We start from the raw sequence: 15,379 nt of genomic DNA, 5'->3' as shown, positions 1-15,379 counted from the left end.
GCATACTGTCGCCACTTTTAGTCCATGTCTTAACTGTTCACCTTGTGTCTGCATGTTGATGTTGAACAAGATCAGAGAAGATAGATCTTTATGGTACTCCGCAGGTGAGAGGTCTGGAGGTAGAGATGCAGTTTCCCATTAATACTTTTCAGGTGTGTCCCTCCATTAAAGACACATACCATTTCAATACATTCTCCTGGCCACATGCAATCTACCTCAGGCAGGTCAGTAGTTTCTCATGATCAACTCTGACAAATCCTGCAGAGAGATCCAGGAGAATTAGACTGGATATCTGCCCTCCATCCATCAACAACAGAAGATCATCCAATAAAACTAGTAATGCTATTTCCTTACCGTACCCTGACGTGAATCCAGATTGTGCCAGATCTAAGATACCGGCTTCACCAAAGTAAATTTGTAATCAGCCTTTAGCTAAATCTTCTGAGCTTGCTCAGGAACAGAGAATGTGAGAGTGGTAACCAGCTAGCTGTGAAACATCATGGGTGTTGGGTGGACTATTGCATGTGTGAAAGAGAAAGGAAGATTCTTCCACTGAATGGCATTGGCTATTTCAATCAAGAGTGTCACTCGTTGCTCATGGTTCTTCCAATCATCTCTTTTACCAGAGGTCAGAATCACAGGTCTTGGACAGGCTCCTTCAGCACCTCTAGTGGTATAAATTCTTTGAATTAATGGAAAAAAGATGGGTTTGTTGTTGGCCAGTAGAAGGGGCTTAGACCCGCGTAGTATGAGAAACTTTGCTGAATGTAAGTGTTCATTTCAGTAAAGTAAAAGAACAGATATTCACAGCATATGGTTCTGCATTCTGCAGCTGACAACAAGCAGTATGGATTGATTGGATTGATCTACTACCCTCAATAATTTCTTAGGGTGGGATTTGGTGGCTACTCTGGAGACCGATGGACCTTCTCTTGGCCTCTTGCCTCAGCATAGCCTTGGCGAAATATTTTGTTTCAGACTATTTATTTCATCCTTTCTTTTCTACTACTGATGCTCAAATTTCTGATCTCTCTATATCTTGTGCACAGCATGTAGAAAACCAAGATTATTTGTGTTATTAGGAAAGGGTAATTTGGGAGCCAGACCTCAGTGACTGTGATTAGTCTATGATTTAGTTTACCCTCTGCATCTGCACATTATAAGTCTCTGTCAGGAATTATATAATGGTGATGTGCTGAAATACACAACTAAAGTGGGGATTATTTTATAGATTTTTTTTTTTTTTTTGAGAAAAGATGTGATCTCAGATTCTCACCACTTAAGGAGTTTGAAATGATGTCCATCTTCTGACAGAACCATTCAAGGCAACAACTGAAAGTATTTAAGGCTGGACCATTTGGAAATGTTTCACTAGTTTTATAATCTTTGGATCCCTCTACCTTAATATTATTACAATGTGGAAGACCCGAACCTGGCCTATGTGCAATTTAATTCCCACTTGAGCCCTCAAAATAGGATGCATGAGACTTATGCTGGAGCTCTGCTTGAGGTGAATTTCACCCTGAAAGATGAAGTGATTTACCAAGGTAATATCTGATGTTTGGGGCAGAGCCAGAAACTGAATCCTAGTCCAGTGTCATAACCACAAGTTCATCCCTCATTTCCTCTGAACAATACCAACGTAGAATGCATTTAATCTTTCCTTGGGTGCAGAGGAAAGTAGGAAAGACAGGGATATTCATTTTCATACAAATTGCCCATTTTACCTATACTCACTTATTTTTAGGTTCATTTTGGGTGCATATGCTGAAGATTTAGCCCTAAATACTAAAACAAGTCAGCTATGAGGCTTTAAAATGATACAATACTAAACAGCTTTTCCCCACTTACATAATTTTTCTGAGTAGTTATATAATGTGTAAACTACAAAAAGTGGAATAGTTTCTTGGATCAAATTGAGCTGAAAAACATGAATGACTGCCAAAAGCAACATAAATAAGAGAACAAAGCAATGCTTATTACTCAGTGTTTGATTTTTATTTATTTTCTTTTCCATTGTTGCACAAGCTTCTTCAACAAAACTGACAGTAAATGTTTCAGGTCATCTGTGTAACCATTGCCCAGGGAATGGGAACGTTAGTTCTCCAAACTCTATTCTGACATCACTCTAATTTTTGTTACACAAATCAGGCAAAAAACATCATTTTTTCATTCTTACAAACTTTGCAGATTTGAACCAAGTTGAAAAGGAAATAGTTATTGTTTGCAACCCTTTTGCAGAATGAAGAAAAGGGCATTTTATCCCATTTCATTTTTTGTTTGTTTGTTTGTTTTCCTGGTTCTAAACTTCCCAGCATTTTGTATCATTGTAACTTTTATTTAAATGACATGCAAAACTAATAATTCTACATGTTGCAAAAGCAAAGCTAGTGATCTCATTGTCACTGTTGAGTTGAATGCATATTTGTTTATCAGCACAAAGCAGCTTCTTATCTTCCTTCATAGCCCACGGCAGAGTTAACATTTAATTAGAAATCTCAGTTTCTAAACCTATTGAAGTTATTGCCTTAAAGTGATCTTCCTGCTCAGAGACAAATACCCAAATAGATTAAACAGGAGAACTTTCTAAATGTTTGTACCCATTTTGCTGTGATGATAGTGGTTGCTATTAAAAACACTGATTACTGTGCCCAGTGGAAAACCTCAAATTTCTATGGCCTCTTAAGAACTGTTGGTCAGAAATGAGCTAATGGGCTAAACCATCTGGCCAAGTTCTGTCTTCATTTGCAGCCCTTAAACACAATGGCTAGAAGGCCCAAATTCAGAAGAGCATTTAAACATATGTGTATGTCCCAACGACTTCAATGGGATTTAAGGACACGCTTAAGTGCTTTCCTAAAATAGAGTCTAAATGAAAGATGAAATTGGCCAATTGTATTTTATATTATACTTGTATGGAAATATAATTGTTGTTTCTTGACAGAGTTTATTTCGTAGCCAGAAGTGGGATATAAAATATTTCAAGCCCTTAATTTTACATGGGGTTCCAAAAGAGGAAAGAATACTACTGCAAGATTTAAACAGTCGCAGTTTCCAAGATTGGTTGTGCTCAAAGATGTTAAGATTCTGTACACAGAAAGGTCCCTTTAAAAACTGATTGATGGCTGCTGATGAGGAAATACTTTCAATAAAACAGCTAGGCAACTCAAGAATGTGGCAATAACAAATAATGAATACTCCATTAAGAGTCAGAACATCTGGTCATCTTAGGATGTGGAGTAAAAATTGCAGTACTTACGGCCAAGTCCCCATTTTCTTCTGAATATTTTATCATAAACATCCAAACGTATCTAGCTCTTTCTGTAATTAATGGCAAGAATGTTGTTTCACAGAGCTTTATCGCAAGGGCAAAAAAGGAAAGGACTGTAAGAGGGTGAAGTGTAAATCAAATGGTGATTATAAACTAGAGATGTGCTGAGCTCAGCTGAGAGCAAATATCTGGTACTCAGACCTCTCCATGATCCTTAGTTAAGGAAAGGTAATTTAGCCTTTTTATCAGAGCTATGTTCCTTTCCTGACACAATAGGGTCCTGAAAAAAACATATGTAATATTCCATGTAAAATGATTCATCATAAAGCAGACTGAACATCAAAGTACGTCTAAGTCATTGTGATATGATTGTGTTGGTGAAGAAACTTTTCTGTCCTAGAATATGAAATGAGATATGGAGAAATTCCAAAATTTCCATACTAAAGCTCTGGAATTGTAAATAATGAGTAGCTCTTGGATTTATGATGTTTTATCTGTTTTTTCAACCTTTTAAAATTGTTTTACAGGTTTCCTAAAACACAAACTTGCATATGCCACATATGTGGAAATAACATCTGCCTGTTAAATTGTTAGTGATCTGTAGTCTGGCTAAGAAAAGAGAAGGGGGAACATAAGCTATCTATAACTATTTGAAGACTGTAAACACCAGTGATGGAAAGGAAATATTTACTGTATGTTTATAGTATTTAGGGTGGTATGAGGGTTAGAGTTAATAGTAGCTGGATTAAATTAAGAAAAGATAATTAGATACTGAACAGTAAATCTGTAGAATAATCTTCCCAGGGAAGCAATGGCAGACCTAACGCTTGTGGCATTTAAACTTAATTGCACAAAACACTAAAATACATACTATAGACACATAACCATACGGTATACACTTGCATATAAAATCACTCAAGCATAAAATGACTCCTTTAATTCAACATTAACATCTTTCAAAAATGAGCACCCTGTGAATATGCCAGGCAACTATACAAGTATGTTCAGGAGATGTGAAGGGAAATACAGAGGGACTGAGGGTGTCTGGTCCTGGCCAGATAATCTAGCCTTAGGCTGGAGGAATGGCAGAGGCACCAGAGCACCAGGAGTTAGCTCATTGTAATTGGTTAGTCCTTCCATGGAAAACGATGAAGAAAACAAAAACAATTTTGCCCTATACATTTGGTATGTTGCAGATATTTTCCCCCACAGAGTCATTCACTAAGATGGAGGCTGTGCAGTGTTCGCACCAGGGTCCCTGATATATTTGGAAATATAAATTTGATGTTATAATTAATTTTGGGTTTAGAGACATCAAGTCTTCTGTGGAACCAGTTTCATCAAGTTTTGTAGCAGAGTCCCTTCTGATTAGCAACTGAGAAAGTACCAGAATGCTTCTAGGTTTATTTCCACTTCTTCTAATTAGCTTCAGAGGGTAATGTCTCCTTTGTGCAGTTTATAGAGATGCAGAAACTCTACCAAATCAGTCTGAAGACGTAAACCCTGTTAATGAATTCCCCATGCCCTATCAAGCTATACAGCCAAGTAAAATCCATAATCCAATAAAGGGCAAAGGAATTAGCTTTCTATTTAAAAACAGCTGTTCTGTTCACTAAACACATTTTTTCAAAGCAACAAGATGCGATATTCACATTTATATTCTTGGAAGAATTTTCATGTTATGTCTGTTTTCATTTTCAACATCTTTATGAACTGAAGAATTCAAATAATTATAATCACCCTTTTGGAAAAAAATAATAATAGATCTGCATGCAACTATAGAAAATATTGTTAAACTTTTAATGACTTTTAAATGGGTTATTAGACGCATAATTCAAAGATTGAAAAGCAATAAAGTGAAAATCCCACTGTTTGATTTTACTGCATTCTTGTAAGATTATCAGTTATACCCCAGAGCATTTTCACAATATGGGAGAGTCTCTTCATTTGTTCTACAGTCAAGAAGATGCAGTGAAGTGTAGATACTCTGGTTTTATGACATGATTTATGGCTAAGGTGGAAGCATAAAACATGGCTGCTATTCCTTTAACAACTTGAAATCTCTTTAATTCCTAGCAGTTACTGCATACCGAGGTCGTGTTTTATTCAATGAAATGTGTATACAGTAAAGCTCGCGTATGAGAATTTGTGATCACTGTATTTATAAGCTTCTTGTGTGGTGCTGATCACTATAGTGTGTTGGCGTCTCAAATACAAGACCTCTCAATGTGAGAAAGAGAGAAGTAGTATTTAACAAACGGGAAACTTAAGCATGGCAGGACTAGCATGTTACTTATCTGAGACCACACACAAAGGAGATGGTTAGGCATCTAACTCCCATTGAAAAATCAATGAGAGCTGGATCCCTAACTCTAATTTGTGCCTTAGAAAATCTCCCCCAAAGTCTGCAGCAGAGTCATGAACAGAACCCAGACCTGCTCAGACCCAGGCTAGTGCTTTAGCTGCAATATCATCCTTGCCCTCTCCATGTGATAACATTTATAAGGATTATTTCTCGATATATCAAACACTGAAGCTAAAGCTTGCAAAAGGTACCATGGGATCTTGAATGTCCTCAGGTGGTCAGGTCTTCTCTTTTATAAGTTATCACAACAGCAACCCACAAGTGTACTTTCTCAGTACTGACTCAGAAGATAGAGTGGTACCTACTGTACTGAATCCCAAATAGGCATTTCCTCCAACAGGTAGAATTTTCCTGTGGGATTTTCCTTTCCAGTATTGATCCAGCCTGACCTCACCTACCTCAGGAGATCTGACAAGATCATAGCCTGGGATGATATGGCTACACAGAAGTTTATATTGTCACTTTGTCTCTTGATTTCCATGGTTATCATATTTAATTATTTGTCAGTTACTAGTTTAATATATATAAAATACAATTAAAGTTGAAATCAGCATTTAAACATTTTTAATAGTATAATATTCATTATTGTAGATAACACAGGGTCATAAAATACTACTTTTTAAAACGATTACTTATTAATCAGTTGTTTACATACTATTGATGGCTACATGGATCTAGTGCTAGAAGAAATCTAAAATGTCCTAGACCCCATTTTCAGAATCTACACAGTACCTATTGCTGATGTTTCTTGCCCTGGGTAGAGGAACATTTGACAATATACAAGGAAAATATAAAAATACAATATTCTCCTTCCTGTTGTTACTCCTAAATAAAACATACTTTTATTACACTTCTGATTCCTCTTCATTACACTGTCTCCTTACCATCTGCCATTCAATTTACATTCTTTTAATTCCCTTGTTCTAGTTTGTCTTTATTGAAGCTTTCTATTTGGGTCTTTTTCTTTGCCTTTTATCTTTCAGTTATGTATTATATAACACCTTTCTCCCTTTCTCTTCCTCACTTCCCATCCTATGACCAACTTTGCCTCTCTTCTTCACAGTCTGGATTTAACATGAGGGAACTACTGCACAATTTTAAAATGTAACTGGGACATGCAATGACCATCTTTACGTGGAAGGGCTGGGAGAAACAAGTTATGTAAAGTGTGTACAAATGAGGGGCATAGTAGATATGTAAAAATATATTCCTGAAATGTGGGGGCAGATCTTCAGCTGTTGTACATTGCATAACTTTATTAACATCAAGTTACAGATGTAACCTTGAGTAACTACTCAGGTAGTTGTATCCTCAATAGTTTATTTATGAATGTAAGACCACTAGTCCCTTTAGCCCAGTACCCTGTCTTCCAACAATGGTTGGTGCCATATGCTTCAGAGGGAATGAACAGACCCGGGCAATTTATCAAATGATCTATTTCCTTCATCCAGTCCCAGCTTCTGGCTGTCAGAGACATAGGGACACCCAGAGCATGAGTTTGTATCTCTCACCATCTTGACTAATAGCCATTAATGGTCCTATCCTCCATGAATTTATCTAATTATTTCTTGAACGCAGTTGTACTTTTGGCCTTCACAACATACCCTGGCAACAAGTTCCACAGACTGTCTGTGCATTGTGTGAAGAAGTACTTCTTTACATTTGTTTTAAACCTGCTGCCTATTAATTTAATTGGGTGATCCCTGGTTCTTGTGTTAGGTGAAGGGGTAAATACATTTCCTTATTCACTTTCTCCACACAATTCATGATTTTATAGACTTCTATCATATCCCCCCTCTCCCCTTAGTCATCTCTTTTCCAAGCTGAAAAGTCCCAGTCTTTAAAATCTCTCCTCATATGAAAGCTGATCCTTACTCCTAATCATTTTTTTTGCTCTTCCTTTTATTTTTTACAAGTCTAATATATCATTTTGAGATAGGGTGACAAGAACTGCATGCAGTAGTCAAGGTGTGGGTGTATCATGAATTTACAGAGTGGCATTAGGATATTTTCTAAATATTTTCATAATTCCACTGTATGCAAATGTATTTTGAAGCAAAATATAGAGTTATGTTGATGCACCTGAATTAGTAGTCTGAGAATACTGTTTTAGCAGTGTAAAACTCAGTATATTGTCATCTTTACCAACTGAAGATTTTCCCCTAATGTTCCATTTCACTCCATGAAAGCAGACTACATTTTGACAAAGAAATAAATCTAGCAAAGCTGACTCCATTCAAGATGTAATTTACAAGGGAAGAGTATTTTGCACATGGTAAAAAGTAAAAATGACAGTGGTTCTTTATCAGACTCATTTTTTATATTACTAAAGCAATGTTCACAGGACTAGTGGTTCAAGTGCATCAAAATAACACTATGATATTTACTGCAAACCCAAAAACCATTGAGGAAGCAAAAACTAAGTAGTTACTCAAGGTTACATCTCTAAATTTAATAATTGTTCTGTTAACATGCAAATTATGCCATAAAAATCATAGAGTATGCTATGGGTACATGTAATTTGCTATAGCCGTGATTCATGAAATTCACTTCTAGCAGGCAAGCCTTTTTCTTGTTTCATGCTCAAGTAAATGCATAAATCCAAAAGGGGTAGAGACACATAGATAAGCTTAGGGCAATGGTGCAGAAAATATGCTTAGTTATAGAAAATATTCATAGCACAAGATATATAAAAAATAATTTCTTTATTGGGAATTTGATTGGTTTACACAGTGTTAAAAGCATGAAAACACTTATTAAATTAACATTTAATAAGTTTCTGCTTAAATTAGTTTTTTATTATTATTAAGGATGGGTGACCTTAATTGACCTCATCTTCTGACCCTCATATAAGGACATAAGAAATTCCATATTACATCAGATCAGTGGTCCATCTTGCCCATTATCATATCTCCAACAGTGGCCATACCAGAGCTTCAGGGGAATGTACAAAAGAGGGTAATTGGAGTGATCTCCTCCTGATTTCTGGCAGTTAGAGGTTTAGGGTCACCCAAACATGGGGTTGCATCCCTGACCATCTTGGCTCACAGCCACTGATGGACCTATCCTCCGTGAACTTATCTAGTTCTTTTTTTAACCCAGTGATACTTTTGGCAATGAGTTCCATAGGTTAATTGTGTGTAGTGTGGAAAAAGTACTTCCTCTTTTTTGCATTGTCTGCTGCCTATTAATTTCATCAGGTGACCCCCCTGCTTTTTGTATTGAGGGAAAGGGTAATCAACACTTCTCTATTCACTTTCTTCACACCATTCATGACCTTATAGACTTCTATCATATCCTCCCTTAGTTGTCTCTTTTCTAAGCTGAAAACAACAGACTGGCACAAAGGGGTCATAGGCTCCTCCCTCCCAACCCAAGAGAAGGATCTCTTGCTCAAGGAGTGTCTATGTTTGGTGTAGTGACAGCTCTGTGGCACTTCTTCATGAGTCATTCCAAGATGAGGAGAAGCACATATGAGATAGGAGGCGGAAAGGCCAAGGCAGCTGTGCCCAGTTCTGCACCCCTGCACTGGCCTAACATGGACAATACAGCAGGAGTGCAACTTCAGAGCAGCCTTCAGGGCTCTTTTATCTGTGCAAGGGCCCACACCATCCCCTGCATCCCTAAATTGCCTCCCAGGAGTTGCTGGCCCAGTGCCTGCACTAGCTGGAATGAATTGGAGGCCACAAGCCTCATGCCATGCACTTTCTGTAAAGTGGGTGTAAAAATACTTTGCCCAGGTGGAAAGAGAAGCACTATGGCAGGAAAAAGGGGCATTAAAATGTGGTGTAAAGGGTTTTAGTGCATGAGAATTAGGGCCCAAACTTGAACTGGAATTTTCCAGGAGCCCCTCCTTTAAAAAAGGAACAGAGTGAACTAAAAATAAGGAAAAAAAGAGAAAGTGGAGTGGAGGGCAGGGAGAGACAGAGAGATAACTTGTAGGAAAGGAATCCGAAGTGCAAGAAAGAAATATTAAAATATGTACATATAGGACACCTGCCCATGGCAGTCTCACTATTTGAGATTCTGTTCTTCTTCGATCTCTGTGCACGGGCTTCCCCTCAGCTAGGAAAAATACACCCACCAATGACTGATAGTGCATCCAGTCTACACATGTTTATGCTAATAATAGTGTTTCAAATCTCATGAGCCAAATTAGTATCTGGTACAGGAGATCCTCTCTCAAGGGCCAGGCAGGGAGGGGGGTACTAAAAATCCTCCAGAGGGGAAAAGGCTGGTCAGGATGCAACCATAGCCATGCCTTCTTCACACACTACAAAGAGGTAAGTGCCCTATGTTGGGGAATAGACCAATCTACACACCTACTACAAGCACAGTCAGGGTTAGGAGTGTACATGATCCCTCATGCTGACTTAATGCTACCAGTCACCACTGCTCAGTTTGTGCATCTTCTGCCATGCGTCTCCTCCCCCCCAATGTGGATTTCAGGAACCATGTCTGAACCCAAACTAACAATATATGTGGGTAGTTAACATTACTATCTTTAACTGGGCAGCATCAGTTCTTTATCCTCTGTAAATAATAGAATCATAGCTTCTTTTACAGCCAAAGTGGCAACAATAGTTATTTTGCAGCCATACTGCTATAACAGTTCCCAAACAGAACCCAGGTATTCGCACTTGAAGATACCAGCACAAACATGAAAGATGAAAACTCTTTCAGTGTTCCTCATTGCCATATGTTCAAAGGATAAAATTCCAGACACCACCAACATCTTCCACATAACTCAGCTATTAATTGGAGACTAATTACTCCCCTACCTTTTGTGAGAAATCAGAATCCTTCCTCTCTCTTTTTTGAAGCAAAAGTTTTAATGCTCAGTCTTAATGGTGTTTTAAACATTTCCTTCTCTTTTAATCAGTATTAGTTTAGTGTAGAAGCCTCTGCAGTACCAAAGGTCTCTGCAAGCTGATTCTGATACAGAAAGCCAAGCACTACCATTTTTCAATAAATTGCAAGTCAGTAACTTGAATATGATGTTCTGTGTTTTTGCTCAATTAAATAATCTGGGCTACAGATTTAAACTGTCTAAAATGGAAATAGTTTTTAAAAATTCAATTATACCTAACATTTTTAACCATAAACTCTCCATTGTAATTGCTGCTGTAAAAATCCCACAGTAATGCACCTCACAACTGGGGTGATGAACCAAGGAAGCTACATTTGATTGCCATGCAGCAATAAGATGAATATACTATCTAGTTTCGGTGTCTTAAAAGAGAAATAGTATATATGTTATGTGCTCTTAAATTCTGCTGATTCATCCAAGGGGATGTAAAAAATAATCTACTCTTTCCTTGTGGCTGGGATTTGATGAATAGTACTCACTACTCATGATCTTGACAGGATTAGTATAGCCACCATTTGCTATAAATATAAAACATTCTTTATGGAAATTATTATTCTTACTTGAGGGGAAATTGTTTAAATTGAAGGGGAAAATGAGCAAGCCAAACACTACTGCAAAGTTTTGTTATCAAGAAAATGTGTGAACAGTTCTCCCTCAGACTTGTGTTTTAACCTTGTTGAACTTCACAACTGTCTGTCTGTTTTACCCATTACAGAATGATCAGTGCAGTAGAAAAAGGTTAAAAAAAAATCACCAACCAACAAAAAATCTGTCAAAACTTGCACAGCACCATGCTAATTTTTCACAGCATGATTTAATTTCAGTAATGCCATCCATTCCCAGTGAGTCTTGCTTTGTTTAAATATCAGAATTGATATGATATTTAGCATCGGTTTGCAGGGCCTCTATCTAGCAGTCGAGCCATGTAGGTGGACACTAACATGGATTCAATTACAGAATAAGGGCGTTAGATTGTACATCTTATTTTGCAGTGAAGTATTTTTTCACCTCTGTAATTCAAACACAGGTCATTTTCCCAAGAAGAAAATGTTTCTCTTCCTATGCCTACTTGTACACAACAGAGATCCAAAATGTTTCTCAAATTCTGTCTGGTTACAGTTTGTTTCTAAGAGTTCTTTAAAGATGAGAATTAACTTCACCTGTGTTTGTTTAATTGGCATAGCTTTCATGTGACCTAAAGGATAAAATGTACATCAATAGAAAGGCTTTAGAAGTTAGAATTTTGAGAGTTCAAAATTTTTCCCTGTGTTGAATCAGGAGGAAGAACAGAAATTGTGAAAATATTTGTGAACCAAAAAAAGCAACTTTTTTTTTTCATTTTGGGTCAACTGAAACATTTTCATTTGATAATTCTGAGGGTATATCTTCACTGACAGCAGCAAATTCGCCACCATCAGATCGATCTATCTGGATTGATAGAGCAGTCAGTGAAGACCTACTCAATCGATCTAGAAATCGATGCAATAAAACCACCCCTCAAGTGGAGTAGCGCTGTGTCGACAGGAACGCATTCCCCATTGGCACAGTGCAGTGAAGATCTGCAGGGAAGAGGAGTTACAAAGCTTGCATAACTTCCGTCGACTGCCGCCGAATTTCCAGGTGATTGTAGACTTAACCTGAATCATTTTGTTTTAACTTTGACCTTTTCTAACCTTTTTTTCAATCCATAACTTAAATTTCTAACTGAAAAGTCATTTCAAAACAGAAAAACATCATTTTTCACAGAAAATGTTAAAATGAAGTCTTTGGACAATGTAAAACTTCTTTTCTAAACATATTATTGAGTTAGGAAATCTGTTGAACCTGACCCTGTATCAAAAACAGTTTCAGTTTTCATGAATTGGTATTTTTCAACAATACAACAAAAATTGTTAAAACAAAAAACACCAGCTCTATGTGGGGGTGAGTGTAACAATTTTTTGTTTGTTTTTTGAGATATCTAAGACATGTGAATGTAAAATCCTTACTGAAACCAAACAGGTTAGTAAACACCCACGGTAATCCCTCAGATGCATATTTTGTTTGTTTTTGTTTTCCTAGAATTAGACTCAGCACTCTTGTTATATCTGGGCCTTTTATACTATGCCAAATATGCTTCTGTGGAAATTTCCAACTGTACCTTTGCCTCCTTTTAACAGGTGCAATTAAAAATGATGCGAAATGCATATGAACATATATTATTCTATTCATCATCTACACCTTGATTTAAGCCCTTTTTTCCTAGGGAGAATTGCATTTGCAGTTTATACCAATGCTCAAGTAAAGTGACTTGCCCATAAACAGGGGCATTTTAGCAACCAGCCAGGTGTCCAAGCCACTACCAATTATTGGGATGGACTACCAATCATTCTGCTTGCTGCTTTTAGCCATTTTTAGGCCTTTGCAGGAACTTAGCATAACGAGGTAAACCAAGAGGGAGGGGATAGACTACAGTGAACACGTGAAGTGAGCCTCGCTCTATGCGTTCTTTATCTCTGAACATGCTGGGGCAAATGTGTGTGAAAAACAGGAAGTCTGGATATATTTTAGAATTGTTGGTATGGGGAAATTTACCTATCAGAGTAACAATTTAAGACTGCCTGCTTAACAATATATATATTTTTTAGTGACATGTCTCTGTAACTCCTACTTCTGCCCAGCGATTGCTTTGTTTGCTCTGCTATGTAACATTCTTTTGATTGACATGTCTCTGTAACTTTTGGGGTATAAAAGGGAGCTAGCAAGTGTGAGTCAGGCGGATCACTTCGTGGACACATTGAAAAGATCTCCAGCACAGACAGAAGGACTGGCCATCTGGAAATCTGTGACTGATTCACCCAAAGACTGCCTCAGACTTGTGAGGGTAACTATCAAAATATACTCTAACCACCTATTGTATTTGTATGTGCTTAAGACCAATAAGAGGACACTTTCAGTAAAGCATTCCAATGGGAATTGCTGGAGACCAATAAAGTAAAGCTTTAAAGTTAAGAGCACTTGGTTTTGACTTGTCTATGACAGCCATATAGCAAGCAGAGGTACTGTGTTTCCTTTGGTTTATTTCCTGATACCGACTTGCAGAAACTAAAAGTTCCTGGGTCGAGGAACCCTGGGTAACACTCAACCACTTCTGAAATTTTAGATCTTGAAATTAATATTATATGATTAAGAGACAGATTGCAGTCCATTTACTTGTATTGATTAATACCTAACTCTACAAGAAGTCCAACAGAAATCAATGGAACTACCTGTGCTGTAAATGCTACTATTTGAGTTAGGACATGATAATCTGACCCTAAATTTGTGGATTAGCTTTAAAGCAATAATTTCTGAAAAGGAAAAACAAACTCTCTCAAAATTATCAGAGCAGATGAGGTGGCATTTAGATGCTAGCTGGGAGACAGAGTAATGGCAGAAGAGAAGGGATGAGGTCAGGTCACCAGACCTGGGGAAAATGTACATCTCAGTAGGTCTGCTAATACAGCAGGATCTTAAGTGTTCGAGATGAAAAGAAATAGAACTTGAAAAGTCTGTGAATTGGTAACAAAAATCAAGCAACTTCAATTAGTCTTGTTCCCAAGGAAGTGTCTGAAGCTGGAATATGAGTACAAATCACATTATGTTCAGCAAATACAGAATCTATTTCACAACCTGAAAATCAGCTTTGACGAAACAATAGGCCTACTAACCAATCAAGTGGAACAAATTACAACTGTCAACACCACAGCAGCTGTACTAAATTGGTAACTTAGCATGACCCTACAGCAGAAGAGAAATTAGATGTTCTGATAACATTTAGAAAAGTTAAAGAAATGATCAGCCGTCTATCGTGGCAAACAGCATATACTATAGTATGAAGAGGTCTTCTAGGGAGCCTTGGCTCAGTTATGCAAAATATATATCTCAAAAATATAGCTTGTGTGGAACACCTTAATGCTAGCATCACCCGAAAAAAGGAAAACATTATTGCATAGTTACTGGCTAATTACTAGTCTTGTGTGACTTCTAAACAATACAGGTTTGCTGATTATGAAATATTTTCCCAATAGTTTGAAAGACACAGTGGAATTGATATATGATCTCTGATCAATTGCAATAAATTTTGTTTTAATTCAATAAAGGTCTTGAGCGTCACCTGTGTCATCTTCTCAGCGCTGTCATCTGAAAAAAAAAGTATTTTATGTAGCTATACAGTATATACCTAAAGCAGCACCTATCCCTTTCTCTAGACACCCTTTGGCTATTTTAAATATTGAGGTGGATCTGCTACAGAGGAGACTATAACTTCCATCAGCCCACTCCCCATTGCACTTCCCCTTCCACTGAGAAGCAGAAAGGTCCTGAACCAGGAAGTAGTCAGGCTCTGTCTGGGAGTGGAAAGTGCATGATGGCAGCAGGGATCTGGAGAGAAGCCCCAGGAACTGTGGACAGAGCTGCATGTGGAAGAGGCTGTGATGCTGCACATCACAGCTGAGTACAGATCTGTGTGGGACTCATGGGGGAGCAGCAGTGGCTGGGGAAGAAACCAGTGCAGAGGGGCACCACTAACTGAGCCTGGCTTGGAAACCCACAAATGCTAATTTGCCTGAATAGAGACTTGACTGGAAAGGGCCACCCAGGTACAAGGCCTGAAGAACACTGACTCTCTATTGGACTGCCCCAAATTGGAACTGCTATTACTCATTTTGAACCGTAAGTGTTTAAACCACTATACCTCGGGTATTTGCAAGCTTTCTCCTTTCCTGCCAGCCCTAGGAAAAACCTTTCCCTTAGCCATGTGTCCGAGTGGTTACTGGGACCCCAAGGGCTAGCGCCAACGAGGCCTATCTGCTGAAGAGCTTGTCTGCGAGATGTGGTACCTCTGGCAGGTGTT

The 15,379-nt window shown here is 37.9% G+C and overlaps 1 protein-coding gene across 1 annotated transcript in view; it reads right to left on the bottom strand.

Moving 5' to 3' along the window:
• Window positions 1-1,976: 1,976 nt before the first annotated feature.
• The window catches only part of MYOM2 (myomesin 2), a 146,232-nt gene continuing 132,829 nt past the window's right edge, over window positions 1,977-15,379 (bottom strand). Inside the window, exon 40 of the mRNA XM_067558440.1 lies at window positions 1,977-14,667. The gene's annotated coding sequence lies outside the window, so the exon portion shown is untranslated. The remainder of the gene's footprint in view (window positions 14,668-15,379) is intronic.

This window comes from Emydura macquarii, unplaced genomic scaffold, assembly GCF_026122565.2.
Source record: "Emydura macquarii macquarii isolate MOO-44397 ecotype Brisbane River unplaced genomic scaffold, CSIRO-AGI_Emac_v2 contig_2063, whole genome shotgun sequence".
NCBI classification, from domain to species: Eukaryota; Metazoa; Chordata; order Testudines; family Chelidae; genus Emydura; species Emydura macquarii.
This window is presented reverse-complemented; position numbering and strand designations above follow the sequence as displayed.